The 22,243-nt window shown below is 48.6% G+C and overlaps 1 protein-coding gene and 1 non-coding gene across 4 annotated transcripts in view; one reads left to right on the top strand and one right to left on the bottom strand.

Annotated features, from left to right (window-relative positions):
- Positions 1-22,243, bottom strand: part of Hasp (Hig-anchoring scaffold protein) — a 498,754-nt gene that overhangs the window by 63,223 nt on the left and 413,288 nt on the right. The gene's annotated exons all lie outside the window — the stretch shown is intronic.
- On the top strand, positions 19,701-19,773 carry TRNAR-CCG (transfer RNA arginine (anticodon CCG)). The gene has a single exon. It is a non-coding gene; the product is annotated as a tRNA-Arg (tRNA).

Genomic DNA, 22,243 nt, shown 5'->3' with positions numbered 1-22,243 from the left:
TTTTGGTGTTTGTTTTTTCGACACTGACTGTGCGCGCCGCGAGTGCCCCGTCCGCTAGTGCCCGGGGACTTAAAAAGGGGGCCGTATGGCCACGAAGTTTAGTCCGCTCCTCGGTGGAAAAGCTGCCGCCGCGTACTCCCGGGACTCCGAGCCGCCGCACCGCATCTTCAAAACCGCAAGCTGCTCTAGAAGGACCGTCGCCTTCGGGGGCCGCCCTGCCTGCGTGTTTGTGGATGGACTGCCGCCGCGCTCCCCAGTTAACTGTATGTTCGTTCCCCTTCTGAACTTTCATCGACTGTAGCTAATTGGACTCTCGCTTTCGTTCTGATCTGTGTACACAAATGTTTATTCCAATGTATAACTTAATTCAGTGTATTTAATGCGATGTGTTTCGCTAAAATTGCTTTGTAGGATGTCCACTGCTCCTCTTTGAAAGCTGTCGTATTCTTCATATTAAACTTATAAACGTTGCTTTATTGTTATTACCTCTTAACACGCCTCTGTCTCATTCACTACGTTTGCTTACCGGCTACGCTGGGCATCGAACGGCCACCCCCTCATTGTCATGACTCGGTGATGACGTCGCGTAATCACCGAACCCGTGACAGTCCGAGACGCAGAAAAATTCTCAGCCGAAAGAGAGACAGAGAGGAAGAGGAAAGGCACGAGAGCTTAACCAAAAAGGAGTTCCGGTAGGTTACCCGGCACTGCTAGCCAAACTTCCAAAACTTCGTCCGTTCTAACTTACAGCTTCCGATGCCAACAACCTGTGCAGGGTCCACGTTCGAAAGTTTCGCAGTTGCTTGATTTTAAACACGTCTCCTCTATGGTTACGCTGGAAGATCCAGAGTATATCTCGAAACAGGTTTCAAAGATTCTCGGAAGGATGAGGCCTGAAGGCATTTCACGCTTCAAAGAAAACCGGCATGCCTATTTTTAGAGAGCACGAAAAATGCACTCTGCGTAAGGTGTGCTGGAGGCGCCCGTTTTACCAACGCCTGCATGTCTCGAGATCGCTTTCAAAACCGCAGTGAACGAAGCACTGCTCACGCGGCACCACCGATTCGGTAGGAACTTGCTTCAAGGCTCCGGGCCTGAATGCAAGCCTTCAGGCTGTGTCTTTGGCGCATCACGTAAAACTCACCAGGAAGGACGATCTGCGATTGCTCTGGTCATGCCACGCTGTTTACTTAGTCCTACTATGCATACCAACACAGGCACATATGTGCGCATGCGCGGCCGTGCACACATCATATGCACCAACGAGCCAAGTTTATGACAGACTAGCAGCTTGGGCATGGCCGTAATCCATTTGAAAGTGAACAACGCAGAACGCAGGGACATGTTTCGACTAGTTACGTGCAGTGGAGGCGTTGCTTTGCCTGCATGCTTTTCAAAGCGCATCTGTTTTAGCGCGATGCAGCCAGATTTTGTCGAGTCCGAGCGTCGAGGGTAATCGCGTTTTCGAAATTCTAAAAACAGATATGGCTATTACTAACGACCGGCTACAAATATCTAATTGCAACTGGGCGCCTAACTCCACTAGCTAAAAAGCTAATTATTAAACATTAGTTAACCAATTTACTACTTAAGACGATTCACCGGTTTTCTGGCGTCCGCCAGCACTGGTAACATTATGCCGCAAAAGCCATAGTTTTAACCCCAAAACCCACTGTTGCAAATTTTTTTAAGTGTTCGCTGGTATATCGTGACGCATGATGACTGCATGAATAGGAAGTCGTCAGCGGCTTCTTTGAACCTCATTTTCTCGGCTGTAAATTTATCGAAGCTGTTTTATATACTTGTGCAAAATGCTGTTTATTTGAGATACTGCAGTTCTGGATGTTATGTCCACAATGCTCCATTTTTTTTTACATCCATTTCTCTGTAGACCTTTCCTTTGGGCGAGGGGGGGGGGGGGGGTGGAGCCGTTGGGAAGGAGACCGGCCCACACTCTAGGAGGAATCTTGAGCTCACAGGCTAGCATTTTCTTCTATGCATTTGTTTTGATTTTGTCAGTGAGAATATAGCAGTTTTTTTAGCAACCTTAGTAGTGTGTGGCAATGTGTGACGATGTGTTTGGATTTTATATAAGCTAAATACGATCAATAATGGAGTGATTTTGAAAACCTGCGTTCGCCGTAGTCTTGCGCTTTGCCATGAACTTTACTGATAGCTCCAGTATTTTCGTCGATACCACAAAGCCGGCTCGTTTGGTACTCTCCCATGTGCAAAAATCTCGGCATAACGCAGCTCAAAAGACGGGCGCTGTCGCAGTGATGATAGAAGCTACGATCGGAAGCGTGCTTCGAGGCCACGCCCGGCGAAGTCACCCCGAAGTCGCCTCGAAGTTAAGTCACCCCGAAGTCACCTCAAAGTCAAGTCACGCCGAAGAAGCCGCGACACAATCGTTCTCGTGCCCCGAAGCGATCACCGATCAAGGGTGATGGGCCAGGTACAAATATACGCATGCTGCTTGGGATTTAAATTTAAAAAGTTTTGTTTGGAGATGTGTCGCAGATTACTCTAAGTTATAAAACCCAACCAGGCAGGCAATTCTGTCAGAATCTGGTTTTCTGCTTCAAGCAGGCACACAAGCAGTTGTCGGAGAAAGTCATCGAGCGGGACAGTAAGATTGCCGAGGCGCAGCTACAACGGCATACTAGTGGGGCTTCAGACGGGATTTCGCTGGCATAGATTTTGTGGGCCGAAACGCAGTGAGATGGCTTACGATAAGGAAAAAGAGCGAGCTCATCGGAAACGCAAGCAGGCTTAGTGGGTATGTGCCATTAAGCCTGAGGACATCATCATCATCAAGCAGAACGCCAGGCAGGTGAATATACGGATCGCGGAATTGAACAGAATGGTGGAAATTTCGGCTGCAGCGTGCAAGAACGGCACTCGAGTCCGCTCCGCGTTTTCTGCCAGCGCCTGATGACCGCAGCGACATGCAGAACGCCACCCATGCAGAACGCCACCCCATATGTGGCCGTAAAGCGCGGTCTCAGAGGCGCAGCGCTCATGGCCGTCACATCCCGGTTTCGCCGTTGCAAGCTCTGATCACGTTGCAGTTGTAGGCTTATGGCATTTGTCGGCTTATCACCTCGTATGCTTTGTACTATGTGTGATGAGATGATGAGATGCGACAGATTTGTACGAGAATCAGGGCAGCGATTCCGGAAACATTTTTTTTTACGGTGCGATAGCTCTACTGAATGTAAAACTCGAATTTCAGTCCGTGCGATCCGCATGACATTGAAGTGACCCCGTCGGACTTGGCGATCTTATAGCAACAGCCTGAAGTCAGGTGCCGAAGCATACTTTGACTATGGCTAATGCGATGGTGTCTCCAAATTAGACCCGCATCATTTCCAAAATGTTGCCCATCCTACCCCAAAATTTGGCCCACCCCACCCCCGAAATTTGACTTTCATCGCTTTGGACCGAAATCGATATCCAGGCTAATTTAATGTTTACAAGGGTAGACGTGCAGGCTAGTTGGTGAAGCATGATTCCTTAAAACAGCGCAAAGGACAAGGACACAGGAAGAAAAGACACGCGTTCTGCATGTGCGTGTGTTTTCTTTCTGTGTCCTTGTCTTTTGCGCTGTTTTAAGGAATAATAATTTAACTGTGCTCGATATGATGGTAGTCTCGAAATCTGACCCGTGCCACTCCTAAATTCGGCCCACCCCTTGTCACAGAAGGGGCGGCATCCTGTAAATGACTTACGTTTATATAAAACTGATGCGTCCGCGTTTCTTAAACATAGTGTGTCCATGTAGCCTGTGTGTGTCTCTGGAAGAGTACGAATACATGCACGCTGTTTCAGTTAGTTAGACAACCCCTCGCATTACGCAAGCGGGGATGTACGTGCTGCTTGTTTTGTGTATCTCTTACTTTTTCCCGCTGAAGGTCGCCCCTGACACTGCCAAAGTCTTGAGCTGCTTTTGTGTATTCGTAAATTTTTCTCGTCTGCAGAATGACCGCTAGCAGGAAAGAAATTGTTAGCGTACTATCAGCGTCAAATTAAATGCGAACAAAACACCTGAAACGCGAGCACAAAAAATCAAGCATATTAGAGGCTGGAGGTGAAATACAGGCGTGGGCTATTAGCATTTCAGAAGAGCGGTCTTTTCGGCTTCGATGGGAAAATCAACTGCTCATGTATTTTGCCTCCCTAGTATAATACTGCGATATATGGTGTTCGCGTTTCAATTGACGCTGATAGTACGTGTCTGCTTGGTTGGTTGTGTTTTGCTTTTTTCTGTTCCAAGGTCACCGCATCCAGAGTCGAAGCCGGAGGCTTCTTTTTAGTTATCCGTTAATTTTTTCTCCTCTAAAATGGCGGTCATGCAGCGTCAAAGTGTAGGTGCCTGCGTGGTGCCTCTTTTGTGTGTGTACTACTTGGTGCACTTTTCGGTGTGCTTTTTCGACACCCGACTCTGTGCACGCCGCGAGTGCCCCGTCCGCTAGTGCCCGGGGACTTAAAAAGGGGGCCGTATGGCCACGAAGTTTAGTCCGCTCCTCGGTGGAAAAGCTGCCGCCGCGTACTCCCGGGACTCCGAGCCGCCGCACCGCATCCTCGAAACCGCAAGCTGCCCTGGCAGGACCGTCGCCTTCGGGGGCCGCCCTGACTGCGTGTTTGGGATGGGCTGCCGCCGCGCTCCCCGGTCAACTGTATGTTCCTTCCCCTTCTGAACTTTCTTCGACTATCGCTAACTGGACTCTCGCTTTCGTTCTGTTCTGTGTAGACAAGTGTTTATCTCAATGTATTACTTAATCCAGTGTATTTAATGCGATGTGCTCTGCCGTAATTGTTTTGTAGGTTGTCCATTACGCCTCTGTAAAAGCTGTCGTATTCTTTGTATCGAACCTATAAACGTTGTTTAGTTGTTGTTACCTCTTAACACGCCTCTGTCTCATTCACTGCGTTTGCTTACCGGCTACACCGAGCATCGAACGGCCACCCCCTCATTGCCATGACTCGGTGATGACTTCGAGTAATCAACGAACCCGTGACACCCCTAAATTTGACCTTCTTAGTTTTGGACCAAAATCGATGTCGAGACTAATTTGACTATGGGCATCCCGACGGTAATCTCCAAATTTGACCCGGTCCCTCCCGAAATTTGGCCCGTTCACCCCCACAATTGACTCTCTTCGCTTTGGACCAAGCCATGTCCATCCTAATTTGACCTTAGCCGTTCCGTTGGTTTGACCTTTAAGAGACCTTGACATTTAAATGGCATCCAAAGCATGTCGTTTAACCATATTCGCGTGGTGGACTAGCAAGAACAGCTATCGCACGACCATTCGGTGTAACATAGTTAAACCACTGCTTTTTTTTTCTTGCGTGTATAGCTTGTTCATTGATGTCAGCGAGTGTTACGGCGACAACTGAATTTTGCCTGCATCGTAGCAAGCGGCTTTAAATAGTACGAAAAGAAAAATCACTGGGCGGTTACGAGTATATGACCCAAATGACAGAAAGTGTGATCGCGAAGAACTAGAGACATATTAGAGCTGATTTATTAAACTGGATGCTATATTATAGCATCGCAACGGCAGCCTAGTGGTCAGCGCATCCGTCTCGTATTCGGGACGTGTTGAGCGGTACGGAAGGGACTCGGTAGGAGCTGCTGGGCGCGTCCGTCGGAGCTGAATTTTAAATTTTCACTGGTGGGTCCCCGAAGGCGCAGTTTTACTCGTGGGTTCCGGGCTCGTGGGTGAGAGACGCATTTTCACCAGTGGGCTACGCAGACGGAGCCACTCCGGGCATTCTCGCCGGGCTATTTCAGCGACAATCATAGGAGCTTATCTTCATCGTCTTCAATCGTCAGTAGTCATCTTCATCGTCTTCCTGCTCGCGATCGCAAAGAAGTGGAGACATACTAGAGTTGATATATCAGCATACAAGCTCTAACCGCTCGGCCGTCGTAGCGGAGTCCTCGGGAGGTGTTGGGAGGCGTTCGAGAGGTGTTGGGATGGCTGGAAAGTGCTGGATGCCGGAGGGCTGCCCTGGTGTGTGCAGCCGGTGGGTGCCTGGCGGAGGGCTGTGCGGACGCCACCGATGCAACAATTTTGAGCAGCGAGGTAATAACAGCTAACGCTGTAAAAATAAAGTCAGTGTGGTGATTGTGGTGGCCCACTGAAAACAATTCTTCAAGAAAAGCGCAAAGTCAGTCAAGAATCAGTCAAGAAAAGCGTAAAGTAAGAGAATAAAATATACCGCGGATGTCTACTCTTGAGGTAATGCGAACTTCAGCGACAGCTGGGAGGTTCGAAATGCTCGTGCCAGTCGGAATGTAATTTAGTAAATCTGAGAAGGGTTGTGGGATGTTTATACAGCGTTATGGCTGCACTCGTACTGGCGCCACGGGCAAGCTCTAGTGAATGCCTTTTTGCCGAGAGCGTTGGAACAGCCGAACACAGTAAGTAGTCACAGGGTGTGGGGTCGGGGTGCAGGGGAGACGTACGTACGTCACGCGTGTAATTATGCGTCACGGTCGCTCACCGTGACGCAGGGGATGGGAGGGAGAGAAGCGAGAAGGAGAGCGGGAGAGCTCAGACGACGGTGACATGATTTCGCCGAACGTGCCATTACAGCTCTCGCTGTGGAACGAGAGAGAGCCGCTCGTTCCAGAGGCGAATGCGTGCGAACGGCGGGTTCTCTGGCTTGAAAGAAGGCTGTGTAGTGTAGGTGCGATGAGATAAGGACCTACGACCGACGAGGTTCCGAGCGCCAGGAATGTGCCAGCGTGCAAGTTGGGAGGGCTGTCAGATTGAGCCATCGCTTCTTGCGTGGGCGCGGTGCCATCGGGAGCCACCGAGCCGACAAACTGTGAAATAGCACCTCCAGAGACGCCAGGCTAATTAAGGACCTGGCGCGTATCCAAAGGAGGCCCGAGGGAGTCCGGGTCAGCTCCAAAGCCCCCCCCCCGCCCAATTATGTCGGCAGTGCTACTGTTCGGCATGCTGTTCCCAGCTCCCCCTCCGAGTAAAAAAAACTACTTTGAACCCCCCCCCCCCCCCCCAAAAAAAAAAAAAAAAAAAACTGGTGAGTGCACTTAAGCTCATCCGCTCAAAGGGTACGACACGATAGCATTAATGGGTTAATGCCCAAATATGCGCAATTAGTCATTCTCTACTTGACATTCATAGATCTCTGGGAGTTCTCATACCCCTCCTGGCACAGTGGCGCAGCGGTTAAGCGATGCGCCACTGCCCTGCGATGGTAGTGCTGCCCCGGTGGGATTTCTGCGACACATTTTACTCTTCCCGAGCAACCTTCCGCAACCAATCATTCATTAAACTGCCACCTGGGCAGTTTGCCCACAATCCGCCAGGCCGGTTGTGTGACGCCACAAGGTCACGTGACCTATACTCCGTTCCATACATCAGGTGCAAAGCTGTAGAAGCTAGCGTTCTTTCTTGCGCTGCCTACATACGCGATCAAAAAGTAGTGCGTTCCTAGTGGTAAGGGAAACAGAGTAAATGCTTTATATTTCTCATGACCTCGATTAAATCCGCTCTTATTGCTGATAACTCGCTGTCGCTTTCCCGTGCCTTAAGACCACTCGGCCACAAAGCAAGCACGGAGTAACACGGTTCCCTTTATTTCTTCACGCGGACTACTTCCGTACCTTTCACCGCATTGCACCTGATGTATGAAACGAAGTATAGGTGTCCCACCCGCCCTTTAGGTTGCTTATCTGGCGATTTTTTACGCATTTTTTTCGCGCACGGCCAACGACACCAACAACAGACGCCGACGACGACGCCGGCTTTTCTTCGACATGAGTTTCTAGCGCATTAAAATCCTAGCTACGTGCCTGCTAGAGACCCAACTGATCGGACTAGTGTATGTGTGTGTGCGTGCTTCTTGCTGCGTTAGAAGTGCAGTCCTCTTTCGGCGCAAAAGCCGCTGTCTGTGTGTGTACGTGTGGGAAGCCCCGACCTAATGAAACACGTTCGGTGGGTACATCTCCGGGCATCCGCCGGTAAAAATGCATCTCCCACCCACGAGCCTCCCCCCACCTTACCACCCACCTATCCACCACCTATGCACCTGCCTCCATTCCCAGAGGGCTCTATCCACCAGGAGGCCACGCAGCAGAGGAACGAAAAGACGACGATGACATCAGACTTAAAAACGCAATGAGAAGGCGATCATTGTAAAGCGAAAATCAAAAAGCGAAATGTGAAACCAATATACCGCTAACGCAGATTTCTCGCATCACATCATATAATCGCCCGTCATTTCTTTTCTTGTCCGCCTTGGTCCTTTCGTTTTTCAGCTTTCTTTTTTTCTCGCTTACTTGGCCTTCTCGACTCCTCGTCCATTTGCGTCTCGTTGCACGCCTATAAGCGCTTATCCCACCACTAAGCGTCAGGGTCAGAAACCCTTTTCCAACCTAACGGAGTTCCCAAGACAATCGAAAATGCATGAAGTCAACGTGGCGCCATGTCAACGTGTCGGTTGTCACATAAATCACAGAAGAAACGCATACATTTTTCGGCCGCTTTCCTATTAAAACAACCGTCATCATAAACACCCACAGCGCGAAGTCACAGCGCAAACGACACTGTTTTTTTTTCTTTTTTTTAGAACCTGGGGTCATAATATTCAGTGAGGAACAACAGTAAAACCATTCCAGAAGAGAGCGATAGTCTGTTACAAGGGTATAGGCTCCTAAAGCATCGCCGGGTGGCGCTGCTGCGCCTGATGTGCATCGCCATCTATGGGAGAAAAGTAAAAACTGGAGTGCTGCTCGCTGCTCGCGCTGCTTTCAGCACGCTTCTTTGCACGCGCGCTTTCTCGCACGTGCACGCGCCCGCGCTGTCACGATGTATCGCCTGCATTGCGGCTTCAAGAAGATAGTTCAGGCTGACGCGCAGTACCGCAATGCAAACTTAATTAAAGGGGGGAAACTGATTAGTCGCGTCTACTGTGTGGAGCAGACGATCGACGACGAGGAGGCCCATTTGACTGCAAAATGCGTTTCTCAAGTCAGTAATAACGTCGTACTGAACGACGTGTAACTAGAGGTAAGTCCACTGTATAATTAATGCTCGAAATACGCGAAGTACTATCAGCTCTGTGAAATAAACCGAGGCACTTGTTGATAGTAGTTGTCGGTTGTTGCAATGCGATGCACAGGGTGATCCCCTTACTTGCGAGTCGAAAGGACATGCGACCAGGTAACAGCTCGACAACACCATTGTTCACACTTGCAAGCGCGACCTTCGGGTCGCCTTCTTGTTTGACGCGAAAACTATGCGGAATATCGCTGTTCTCGCGCTTTTGAGAATTTCGTCTGCTTTGACCGCGTCTCTTGCACTCGCGCTCGCTGCTATTCGCAATGCACTGCGACGGCCAGGAGGATGTCGTGACGGTTTATATGTGCACCGCAGCCGTACAAGCGTCATGATGACAGCGGCGCGCTGCTCAGGGCCGGCCTGTATGCCTGCCGCCGGCGTCGGAAAAATGCGCTAATATTGTTTGTTCGCGTTCATACCAAGCTCTGGAGTTGAGTAATGTGAAAAATGAATAATTTTCTTAGGATCGTTGGCCAATACCGAGTTGCTGGTAGAAGTGATAACTGCGATACAAGCAAATTTCTTCCCATAGCCGCTTTGCTGATGCCCAGTGCGGCTCGCCTGTTGTCTGCTGGTTCCGCTGTTGAAGGCGTCGCGGAAATCGATCATGTCTTTATTTTATTATGTGACAAGGAACACAGTAAAAAATTCAGGGGGCACTTTGGCTCTCTAAAGTGCTGCAAGACGAAAGCCTTTCCTTGTGCACTAATTTGCCTTGTTTTTTTTTTCTGTTCTTTTTGCTGCGAAAGCAACAATACGCTATGTGTGAGCGATTTCGCGGAGCCTCGGAGAGCCCCAACTGCGCATGCGCGAGGAGCGAGTGACGTCAGAGCAACAGGAGTGACATCACACGGCGCACAGCTGCGGCGCTGGGGCCACCGCCGACTCTTCCGCTATGCGGGTGACAGAGCTGCCGCCGCCGCTGCGACAGCCGCGCCTTTGCTTCCGCAGTTCTACTCGGGATGGCCATTAGTCAAACCACAGCCAATTTTTTTGTTGTTTTTTTAATTTATCATTTTTAACTTTTGTATTTTTATTTTTGCTTTATTTTTTATTTCTTTTTGACTTTTTGTTGTTGTATTTTAATTTTCCCGTCAGGGAAGGGAGGAAGATGGGAATGAACGAAGACATCATATTCACTAGACGCGCCTTTGTTCATTCCAAAACATCGAGCTTGCATGGCGGTATGGTTAGCGTGCTCGTCTTGCATTCCGGAGACCGTGGTTCGATTCCCTAACTCTGCCAATTTCCTACTCGGTTTTATTTATTTATTTATTTTACTTGGAGCATCACTACATCATTCCTTTAATTGGAGGAGGAGGAGATAAACTTTATTAAAGGGATACTGAGGCGGTTTTCGAATCAGCTAACCTTCTAGGGTTTTGAAGTAGTGTCATTGCTGATCACGTCTGTGAAATTATTTTTTCGATTTTGGCTAAAATAGTGGCGCAATCACCGATTAAAAACGCGATGTTTAAATTTCCCGCGCCCCGCGCGAGCGCAGGAGAGGGGAACAGCGGAGAGGGAAACCTCGTCCATGTCGGCCAGCGTGACGTCATGTTGAGGAGCCGGGGATGCTTCGGCGCACCCGAGCGCGCTTTCAGCGCGCGTTGTTTCTCATGCTGCATGCGTTGTTCCTCGTATTGCGTGCGTTGTGACGTACAAAGCGTGTCAGCCGACCTTGAGAATCAGATTCAACAGGTACTACTCTGCGTTCGTGTCCACGAACAACTACGGCCGCGACTGTGTCGTCTTCCACTGTTTTCCGCAAGATCACAAGCTCGCAGCGCAACCGCTCGCTGCTGTGACGAAGAATTCAAGCCGACTAAAGCAAGATTATTCTGCTCGAAACGCTTTCGTAAGAGCGGCTACAGGCAGAGCTTGTCCTAGTGTGATCTCTGGAGATTTCTGTCGAAAAGGCGCGGCTGAACCATGACACAGTTCCATCGATTTCCTCGCGCGTAAGAGGCGTGTCAGCATTCCGAAGAAGCGCCTCTTTTAAAAGTAGAAACATGCTCACTTAGCCCCTGAAGAAACCTTATAGAGGCTTAAGCATGTGTCGCTCTCCTCAGCTTAGGTGCGGCCAGACCACATGAGACGTGCTCAGCAAGGCTCGGTTAGTGATTTTATACTCGGTTCGACGTGTCGAAGCAAGCAAGCAGAGCAAAGCACAATAAAGCAAAGCAAGCAAGCATCGAAGCTCTTCATATGCGGCATATCGTTTAATCCTAGCTAAGCAATTAAAATGAAAGCGTTCGACGTTGATTTCGGATGCAAATTTATGAGAGAAATGAATGCCAACCGAGTTTTTGCAAAAAAACACCGCAACCTTACTCGGTTTCTTCATCAAGTTGTGGCAGTGGGCGAGTTGCAGCTAGCTTGGCTTTTAAACACACATATAGTTGGCAACTACTTCATCATCAGCCTTACTACACCCACTGCAGGGCAAAGGCCTCTCCCATGTCTCTCCCATTAACCCTGTCCTTTGCCAGTTGCCGCCACTGTATCCCCGCAAACCTCTTTATCTCATCCGCCCACCTAACTTTCTGCCGTCCCCTGCTACGTTTGCTTTCTCTTGGAATCCACTCCGTTACCCTTAAGGACCAGCGGTTATCTTGCCTTCGCATTACATGCCCTGCCCAAGGCAACTACTTCACTGAACCTAAACTGCAAATCTAGGAAGGGCGAACGTTTCCGAGGCTTCGATTAATATTTTCTGGCATCTGCTGAACGCGCCAGGAGTGAAGCGTATTTGTGCGCGTATTTGGCTTGGTTTCTAGCGCACCATGATTGCGTCACTATCTTGTGGTCACATGCCTCGCAGTGCTTGGCCACTGCGCTTCGCTAATTTTGACACCAACTTTGTGCTCCTTCATCGTTTCCTTGAAATACTTTCTTGCCCCAACCTGCAACACCGGGTACTGAGAACAGGATTTTTTGTACACAGTGCTTTGGGTCTTTTCTTTAGGATGACGCTCTTCCGGGCGAGCCAGGAGGCGTCCGGTGGTGGTAATTGACTTGAGTATTGTTCGCACCCCTTCCTTTCCGAGAATACGAGCCGAGGTTGTGCTGGCACCTTTTACGCATGGTCTGCATCGCGTCTTTGACGCTGGCGTATGATTGTGCTAGGCATAGAATTTTTTGCTTGTGTCTTTTTTGGTTTCAGGCGATACGTGGAATGAGCAAACTGTAGTATCCTTTTCTTCGGTGGTCAGTAAAAAAAAAATAGTCGCCGTGTTCGCTTTTACAACGACACGGAAAGCTGCGATCTGCCCTCAACGCAGCGCCGGATCCGCATCGGCAGCTTCTCCAGTCCTCAAAGTGACGTCACGACCTCTCTTGACCAATCACGGGCGGCGGCGCGCCGCGCGGCGTGCTCCGCGGCACAGGCCGCATATTTCGGCTAAAAAAGGCAATTCGCGCTTGTTTTTGCCTTATTTGGATGCGATATTCCAGTATACAGCATGAAAAACTATAGGATTCCGCTGCCAGCCCGATTTTCAGAAAAAGTGCTTCAGTCTCCCTTTAAAGAAGAGGTCTTAGGCGCGGATTGGGGTGATGTTCCCCTCCCCGCGGTGGGCTCCTCTTTTAGGCCGGACGCCAGGTGGCCGATCGCCGATGTCGTTCGGCGACCTCTTCGGCTCGCTCTGTGGCTCGAAGTTGAACCTCTGGATCTGAGCTGAGCAGCGCGGCCTCCCACTGAGATTGGGTAGAGAGCTGCAGACTGTGCGATGGCTTGTCTTCAGTACATGAGTACATGATGTGCGGTGTCTCTGCCTTTTGGTGCCCACAGAGAGAACAGACGGGGCTGTACTGCTCCGGGAACCATATGGAGTACATGTACGGATTAAAGAAAGTGTCTGTTTGGAGCTGCCGCCAACTGACTTGTCGTGTTTTACTCAGGGATTTATGTGGTTCTGGGAAGATCTGTCTTTATTTCTTGAAGTGGGTAGTAATTTCTTTGTAGGTTGTCATTCGCTCCTTGGCCGACCTGAGCTCGGGGTAGCGTACCTCCCGGTTAACCATGAATCCTCGGGCAAATTGGTGCGCCGCCTCGTTTCCAGGATGATCCGAATGGGCGGGGACCCAGATCAATGTTATCTGGCGGGTATTGGAGATTTTTTGTAAGATTTTGATGGCTGCTGAGTGGGCTCTTCCTTTTGCAAAATTTCGAATTGCTGTTTTGGAGTTACTTATGATGTATTTGGCAGTGGTGGAGGTAATGGCTAAAGCTATGGCAGCTTCTTCGGCCTCCTCCGGAAATTTTTTTTACCTATTGTCGCTGATGCAAGGGGAGAACCTCGATGATCGACAACTGCCAGAGAAAAGGCGTCTCTGTCCGCATGTTCTGCCACGTCCACGTGCGCCGTGTCTTTCTGAACTGAAAATCTTTCGTGAAGTTTTTGTGCCCTAGCCTTTCTTCTGTCCGTATCGTAGTGTGGATGCATGTTTTTGGGCAGAAGAGGGACTGTTAAGTGTTCGTGCACGTGTCTTGGAATTGGCAAGGTGTGTGTACGGATTCCTTCATATTGTATTCCTGCTTTCTTTAGGATGAAACGTCCCGTTTCAGTGCCTGATAGTCTTTCATATTGTGTGGTGAGGTGTGCTTCTATCATTTCCGCTAAGGTGTTATGAATTCCTAACTGTAATAGTTTTTCATTTGGAGTATGACGAGGGAGGTTGAGCGCAATTTTGTAGGACTGCCTAATTAGAGAATCCAGGTCGTCTCTTTCTCTCACTGTGAGGGTGACGTATGGTGTAGTGTAGTTGACTCTGCTAAGAACGAAGGCTTGTAATAGTTTCCTGGTCTCGGCTTCTTTAACTCCTCCTCGCCTATTCGCGATGCGTCTGATGAGGAAGGAGATTTGGTTGACAGTGTTTCTCAGTTTCTGAATTAACGTGTCGTTTTTCTGGTTTGACTGTATCAGCATTCCCAAGATTCTTAGTGTTTCCACTTCTGGGATGGCTGCCCCTTCCGCGTAGATTTTGATCTCAGGCGCTTTATTTTTCCTTTGACGCTTTGGGTGTAGAATGAGGACTTCAGATTTTTGGGGGGAACATGCAAGTCCTGCGGCTTGTGCCTCCTCTACTACTACATCTGCCGCTTGTTGTAGCGTATCTTGTATCGTGGCGATACTCCCCTTGGATGTCCAAAGGGTGATATCGTCCGCGTACAAAGAGTGTTCTAGGTCTGGGATTTTTGCGAGTGCGTGTGCCATTTTGATGAGGGTTATATTGAATAAGAAGGGGGAGAGGACCGATCCTTGCGGCGTTCCTCTGTCTCCTAAACTGAAGGTGTCGGATTTGATTGCGTCAATTTGAATTTTAGCCGTTCTATCGGAGAGAAAGTCCTTGATGTAGTTAAATGCTCTTTCGCCCACATTCAACGGTGAAAGAGATTCTAGGATTGCTTTGTGTTTGACGTTATCAAACGCTTTTGTTAAATCTAGAGCTAGGATTGCCCTGGTGCTCCTTTCTTGCTCCTGAGATAGGACTTCGTTTGCTAGTCTGAGCATCCTGTCCTGTGTTGATAAATGTGGTCTAAAGCCAATCATAGTGTGTGAATATAAATTCTCTTTGTGCATGTGAGACTGGAGTCTGTCTAGTATGACGTGCTCTATCAGTTTTCCTATGCAAGATGTAAGCGAAATAGGTCTGAGGTTTTCGAGCGCGAGCTTTTTGCCCGGTTTTGGGATGAATTTAACGATGGCATGTTTCCAAGCCGCTGGGAGTTTGCCCTCGCTCCAACACTCGTTCGCAAAGTCCGTGAGGGCTGTGATGGAAGCGTCGTCTAGGTTTCTGAGTGTCTTATTGTTAATGCCGTCTTCTCCCGGGGCGGATGTCGTGCGTATCTTATGAAGGGCTGCTCTTATTTCCGCTATTGTTATGTTAGCGTCCAGGAGGGGGTTAGGTTGTCCTTTATAATCTGGTAGTGACTGCGTCTCTCGGGTTGTGCAGAAGTATTTCTGCTGTAGCGTGTTGATAATGTCTTGATCAGTGCCTGGGTCTATGGTTAAAATTTTGGTGATTTCCCTTTGAGTCGTAGCTTTGTTTGATTCCGGATCAAGGAGATGCCGCAGAAGATTCCACGTCTCTCTCGTGCCTAGATTGCCATTTACATTTTCGCAGATATGGTCCCATTGCTGCCTTGCGATTTCTGCGGAGTGGTGTTGAATTTCTTTCGTGAGTGTGAGTATCTTGTTTCTAAGCTTTTTGTTGTATTTTTGTTTAAGCCATCTTTTTTCTAGGCTTTGCCTTGCCTCCCACATGTGTGTAAGTCGGCTGTCAATCGCATTTACGCCTAGGTCATGTACTAGTTCTTTAGTGGCCTTTCCCACATCTGATAGGAGGGTTTGTGTCCACTGTTCTAGGTCTGTGATCGGTTCCTGATTTTGGTCGCGGATCGTCCTAAGTTTGTCCCAGTCGGTGATCTTGTTTTTTCTGGGTTTGGGTTTGAGATTGGCAATGGCTTTTTGAGATGCTATGATATAATGGTCACTTCCCAGATTTTGTCTGGTGTTGCTCCAGCTTAAGTCTGGGAGATTTTTGCCTATCGTGAGGTCCGGGCACGTGTCCCTGCTCACGCTGTTGCCTATCCTGGTAGGTTGCATGGGATCCGTGTATTGGGTTAGCCCTCTTTGCTGGATAAAATCAATTAGGGCCGTGCCTTTCTTAGATATAGTTGCGTGTCCCCATTGCACGTGTTGAGCGTTGAAGTCGCCCACAATTAGGGTTGGGTTTTGGCCTGCAATTTGTAGGGCTTTCAGTATAGCGGCTTTTGCTGGTCCAGCCTGCGCCCTGGGGTGGCTGTATGCGTTCAGTATGAACAGAGAAGAGGAGTTTCTTTTGCTGGGTAAAATTTCGATTAATATACAGTCGAGCTCTACGTTGTCAATTTCGTGGTTAACCACGGTAAGGTTTCTATGTACCATCGTAGTGGTTAAAGGTTGTTCTGTGATGTGACATGGCAGAACTGCCCGGTACCCTGGCAGTTTTAGTCGAGATATTCTGGGTTCTTGGATCGCTATTACGTCAGGTTTTTCGGATTGCGATTGAATATGTAACTGCAGATCTGCTTTTTTGTTGCGCATAGATCTGCAGTTCCACTGCCAAATTGTTATGGTTTTAGAATTGGCCATTTTGCTGGGATAGATCGATTGGCGCCCCTTGAGCTGACGGGAGAAGCCGACGTAAAATTTCCTGTAAAATTGTGTCGATTACCCCGAACTTGTGATTTACATCTTGTATGTGTTGTTCGAGTCTTTGTGATAAATTGTCAACTGTTTGTGTTACGTTATCGAGTTTCTGACTGTGCTCTTCCACTTTTTGTTCGAGTTTTGGGACTCTATCCTCCAATGAGGGATTTCTAACATCAGCTACTGCTCGTTTTTTGCGAGGTGTTTCTTCCTTGCTTACTACGCTTACTGGGGTTTCGACTGTTGCGGACACAGTAGTTTCCATTTCTGTAACTTCCTGCATGGCAAGTGGTTTTGGAGGAGGGTCCTTAGATTTGGCGGGTGCTTTTAGTTTACTGTTTTCCTGTTCTAAGTGTTTGATGCGGTCCGTAAGTATTTGAATATGGTGGAGTGCCTGATCGAGTTTAGACTGTAATAACTGCAGCTCCGTCCCCTTTCCGTGAGAGGCCACTCCCGCCCAGCTCACCTGTTTCGGTCCGGGGCTCTGCGTCCGGCTGCTGGTGCCGCTGTCACCTCCACTGCGGCTGCTGCTGCGTCCGCTGCGGCTGCTGCTGCGTCCACTGTCCAAGGGCGGGAAGGAGCTCGAGCGGTCCTTCCTTTGGGTGGATTTTGAGTGGTCGCTGGTCCGGGATTTTGATCTTGATTGGTGCTCCGACGTTTTAGTGTGGGGTCGTACAAATCTTTTCTTGCAGCTGTTATCGCCTGTGCGGTGCCCTTCTCCGCAGGCAATGCAGACTGGGTCGCAGATTTCTTCTTTGAGGTGCTGGTTGCCGCAGTACGGGCACCGTTGTGGCGGTGGCTCTGGACATATGTCTCTTCTGTGTCCGACTCTTCTGCAGTTCGTGCACGCCTCTACTTTTGGAATGAAGGGGTAGACCGGATACAGGACGCCAAAGTATGTGATGCTATCTGGCAATTCGTCCGCGTCGAAGTGGAGCAGGAGGGACTTTGATGTTCTTCCCATGGTTCGTGCTTGGACAATTTCAGGGTTTCTTTTGCGAAGTTCTGTCATCATTTCTTGCTGCGTTTCGCCATCGTAAGCCCGGTAGATGATGCCCTGCAAGGCCTTGTCCGGAGGAGCGATGTACGACGTCATGATGATGTCTTTGCCTTCCATCTTGATTTGTTTGACTGCGACGTAACGTAGTGCGTTTGCCTGCACCGGCGTCGATATGGTGAACACATTCTTTGTACAGTTCGTTCTGGATTGGTCTTTGTCAGCCTCGGTCGCGGTAATGCCGCTAGCTGATGCGATAGCTTGCCTGATGGATTTCTCGGTGTAGCGCGTGATGTCTACGCCACCCGTTGGTCTGTAGATTATCTTATAGTCTTCCACCGGTAGTCGTGGAAGCGGTTTCTTAGGATGGAGTGGAGGGAGAGGTTGCGCCTTCAACTTTTCGGTCTGCTTATTTGGCTTCTGAGCTGTTAATGACACAGCTTTGGGGTCCTGATTACGGTAAGACACAATCGTTTTCCAATCGGGCGTTTCGAATTCGTCTGGGGAGGCGTTCGTCCCAGCTACGGCGTACTCTATGACTGCCGCCGTGGCGTTCGCGCCGCGCCAGGCCTGGCGTTCGGGTAAGCTAGGGCGCCGGAGCGACGCTGGCTTCAGACAGTCGGAGCTCGGTCGCCCGAGCTCCGATTTGCTTAAATGAGGTCTTGAAAGGTGCCGTATAGACTCACGCTTCTTGTCCGTGTGTCGGAGTCGAAGTATCCTGGGTTTTTTCCTTGCAGAAGGGGCTCGAACGCGGAGCCCATACGAAGCACATGCGCCTCCGTTGGCCCTCTAGCGGGAAAAAAACTTCCTTTAATTGGTTCCATGTACAATTGGCCCCGTTTGAAATTCGCGCACTGTGACGTCACGACCATTTCGACTAATTGAAAAGCGTGACATTTCTGTCGACAACTGCTGCTTACAACGATGAGGCATTAAAGGCTTCCGCCTTAAAATGATGACGCGAGTAGCACCTTTACTACAGCGCTGGCCAGTTCCGAAGCGCCCTCAGATGCGGCATCAATGTGAAACGGTTACGCTTAAGGACGACTACGGCAGCCAGGGAGCAGCGCAGTTCGTCGCCCGGCGTGTCCGCAGGCGGCGTCGTTGCCGAAAGCTCAACTGCCTCGCTGAATGGTTCAGCGGCTCAATTGCGCAATCGCAAAGCTGGAAAATCGAGCAGCGAGCGACTTGCCTGCGCGTCGTCTGCCACTTCTTTCGTGCACGGTAGGGACAGACTTACTGGCGCTCCGAAGAGCGCGGCCGCATACTCGCGTATTCACGGTAAGAGTGGATCACCCTGTTTGTTTTTTACATTATGGCCTTCGTACTACCTCCTTTTTACTTCGCCGAGACTGCGTCTATCAGCGCGAAGATAGCGCCTCGAGCAACTCACCCATCGCACGTGCGCACAAAGCTAGCAGAGCGCCTGCTCCGGCGGCGCCCCAACTATGGTGGCTAGAAGGGGTTCATACCCCAGCTTTCAACGGTTCGCTGCTGCGGCGCTGGCGTCGCGCTCCCAAACTTGAGCTTTTGGCACGACAGTATGAGCCATTAAAGCCTTTAATGGCTCATACTGTCGTGACCAAGGCGTGTTAGCAAATTTGTCCGCGTTTCAGATTGGTCGAAATGGTCGTGACGTCACTGCGCGCTAATTTTGACGGATGTCCACCGAAATATGTGAGACAGTTACTGCGCAATTTCCTTTCCTCAAATACAATTTTCGACTGGTGTCAACCGAGATATGTCAGACCGTTACTGCGTAATTTCCTTTCCTCAAATACAATTTTAATTTTATTCATTACGGCCCCTCTTTCTCTTTCTTCTTTCACTCCCACTTCCTCCCTTCCTGTACAGTGCGGTTCAGGTGTCCACCGAGATGACAGAGAATTACTGCGCGATTTCCTTTCCTCAAAAAGCGTTGCGTTCAAAGGGCAAGGCATCGCGCCGAACGGGTGGTGGCGTTCCGTGGACTCCCTGGCAGCGCTATAACACGCTGCCGCGTTCCACTAGTAAATGCAAAGATTAAGCTTCATTTATTGGCAGCTAATTAATGCACCAACAGAATGTGAAGTGAACAATCGCGTAGCAGAATGCAGCACTCAGGCTTTCGCCTTTCACCACTTTAGCCGCTAAAGTTCCTTGCGATTTTTTTGCGTGCTACCATCGGCATCGAAAACGTCAATTTTTGTTGTTTTTTTTCAAGCATACGTGCAGGGATACATCTTCGAGAATGCATCTAAATATAGCTTAAGAGAACTTCTTGCTGGGCTAGTTGGTAATTTATTGTAATTTTTAATTGTAATTCATTGTAATTGGTAATTCATTTACTTTGCATGGAATAGCATGAGCTTTGTAGCAACTGTGTTTTTGTTGTTAAAATAACGATTGTTGTCAACGTTGCAGCATGTCCGCGTGGCCTAAAGGATAAGGCGTCTGATTCCGGATCAGAAGATTGCAGGTTCGAGTCCTGCCGCGGACGTAACTTTTTTTCTTATTTAAGCTTAACATCAGGAAGCAGCAAGGGTGCATTGCGTCATGCTCATGGCGCGTGTTCACCAGACCTGGACAGCACAGCCTGAAGTGGAAAACAAGCAGTTCATGCCTACAGGTTTTAAAATGATTGCTCAGATCTCAGTTCTTTGTTTTTTTTGTCTCAAGATGCACGACCTCATACTTATTTGCTCTCTTTCCTGGCTATGTACTATTCTTTAGGTCAAGCTCTCGGACGCTCATTGTTGGTTTTGTTGAGTACGCAGGGTGACCAGATCTTTTGTGGTCACGGATTGAGTGGATTTGGCACGAAGCCAACGAAACGACACACAGCTGTCAAGCTTCCATTTGTTTAATAACACAGAACAAAAAAAAAAAAAAACGAGGGAGAGAAGCAAGAGTGGCTTTGAAAAGGTGAAACGGTGACGGCGCACCGACGGATACATGGCGCCATCTCATGACTGGCCATATTACACTACTGACACTCCACTTTAATGTACTGTCACCGGGCCCACACTTTTGATGCCCAAACATTCACAGTGCTTGAGAGTCATTCTTCCATTTAAGACCTTAGTGAAGAGGTCAGAATCGTCGTACTGAAGTTGAAACTTTCCCTCGTCGACCTTTTCTCTCAGGAAATAATAATTGAGGTCAATATGTTTGCTTCTATCTGAAGTAACTTGGCTTTTCGCAAGCGCATTTGCACCCTAGTTGTCAGCCATTAAAATCTGTGGTTCATGCATGAATTAGTGCGCATTAAGTTCGTTCATGAAATTTTGGAGCCACATTACTTCTTTTGTGGCGTGACACATTGCTACATATTCCGCTTCGACTGTTGACAATACAGTGCCTTGCTGCTTCTTACTACTCCAGGAAAATCGCAGCACCAGCTAGCGTGAGCCCGTACCCGCTGAATGACTTCCTATCAGCCTTGTCACTAGCCCAGTGTGCGTCACAAAATACTTATGCACTTCCTAGTTCTCTGGTGGACTAGTGCATTATTGTTTGTCTGTTTCACCACATCTCACTTCAGTTTAATAACTTACGAATTGAAGAAGTGCATAGCGTTCGGTTTCTTGGAGGGTATTTACGCAGTGATCTTGGGTGGACCGATCATGTGAATAGCGTCAGATTGAAAATGGCCCGATCGTTATGTGTGATTTATCGAATTAGACACTTTCTGCCGGAACAGGTTAAAGAACGATTATATTTTGCTCTGGTTCACTGCCACCTAGTATACTGCAATCTAGTATGGGGTACCTGCAATAAAGCTGATTCACATACATTATTATCTCTCCAGAAAAGAGCCCTACGTGCCAAGGACAACTGATGAAACAAATCTCTTCAAAACTTTTCATGCACGCAGTTTCCTTAACTCCTAAAACTTTAGTTTAGTGATTCACATTTTTCATAAAATTAAGGAGGATTTCACTTCTTTCTGAAATATGTATCTATCTAGAAACATTAAATACGAATTGCGCATGGTTTCTCTATCTACCACAAGATCCAGAACCAATTATGGAACGCAAAGTATAAACCATCAAACTACAGCTTTATGTAATGCTCACCCTTCTTTAGTGGAAATAGCTCAAGAAGCTACGAGTTCTATTGCCTTTAAAACAAAATTGAAGTTGCTCTTTCCTGTTTTTTAATTTTGTGTTTATTTGAGTGGGTTGCCACTGTTTTTTGTTGTTTTATCAGTGTTGTGGATTTTTCTTTTTCTTGCATATTTGTACCCGCCGCGGTGGCTCAGTGGTAAGGCGCTCGTCTACCGAGCCGGAGTACCCGGGTTCGAACCCGACCGCGGCGGCCGCGTTTCGATGGAGGCGAAACGCAAGAGGCGCCCGTGTGCTGTGCGATGTCAGTGCACGTTAAAGATCCCCAGGTGGTCGAAATTATTCCGGAGACCTTCACTACGGCACCTGTTTCTCTCTTTCTTCTTTCACTCCTATCTTCCTCCCTTCCCTTACGGCGCGGTTCAGGTGTCCGCCGATATATGTGAGACAGATACTGCGCCATTTCCATTCCTCAAAAAACCACTTTACTTTACTTTGCATATTTGTACTCCAGTGGCTGTTATCAATTTTGCAAAAGATTTTCAATTTTCTAGTGTTAGTTGTGTTGCATTTTTCTGGTTAGACAGTTTGGGCGCAACGGTGTCATGTTTCTGTTTCTTAAGATTTTAGGAGTGTCTTTCTTTGTTTCTTTGTGATTAGGCTTGCTACCCTTAAGTATGTCGTTCTTTTCTCGTAAAGTTTTTTTTATTGCATATGTGATTTGCCATTTAGTCACCTGTGTCCTGATGTGTTAGCTGGTGTGTAGGCCTCGTCAGGAGGCATGCTTTGTGTGCCTCCTTTTGCCTCTCCCCGGGGGCATATTGTAAATATGGCCGAATAAACTTTTCAAACTTCAAACATAGCGAAGAATATGCCTTTTGCCATTCCAATGCTCTTCTGTGG

Source organism: Amblyomma mixtum, chromosome 3 (assembly GCF_055824585.1).
Source record: "Amblyomma mixtum isolate Tamu chromosome 3, ASM5582458v1, whole genome shotgun sequence".
Taxonomy (NCBI): Eukaryota; Metazoa; Arthropoda; class Arachnida; order Ixodida; family Ixodidae; genus Amblyomma; species Amblyomma mixtum.
Note: the sequence above shows the minus strand (reverse complement) of the source record. Positions and strands in the feature narration are given on the sequence as shown.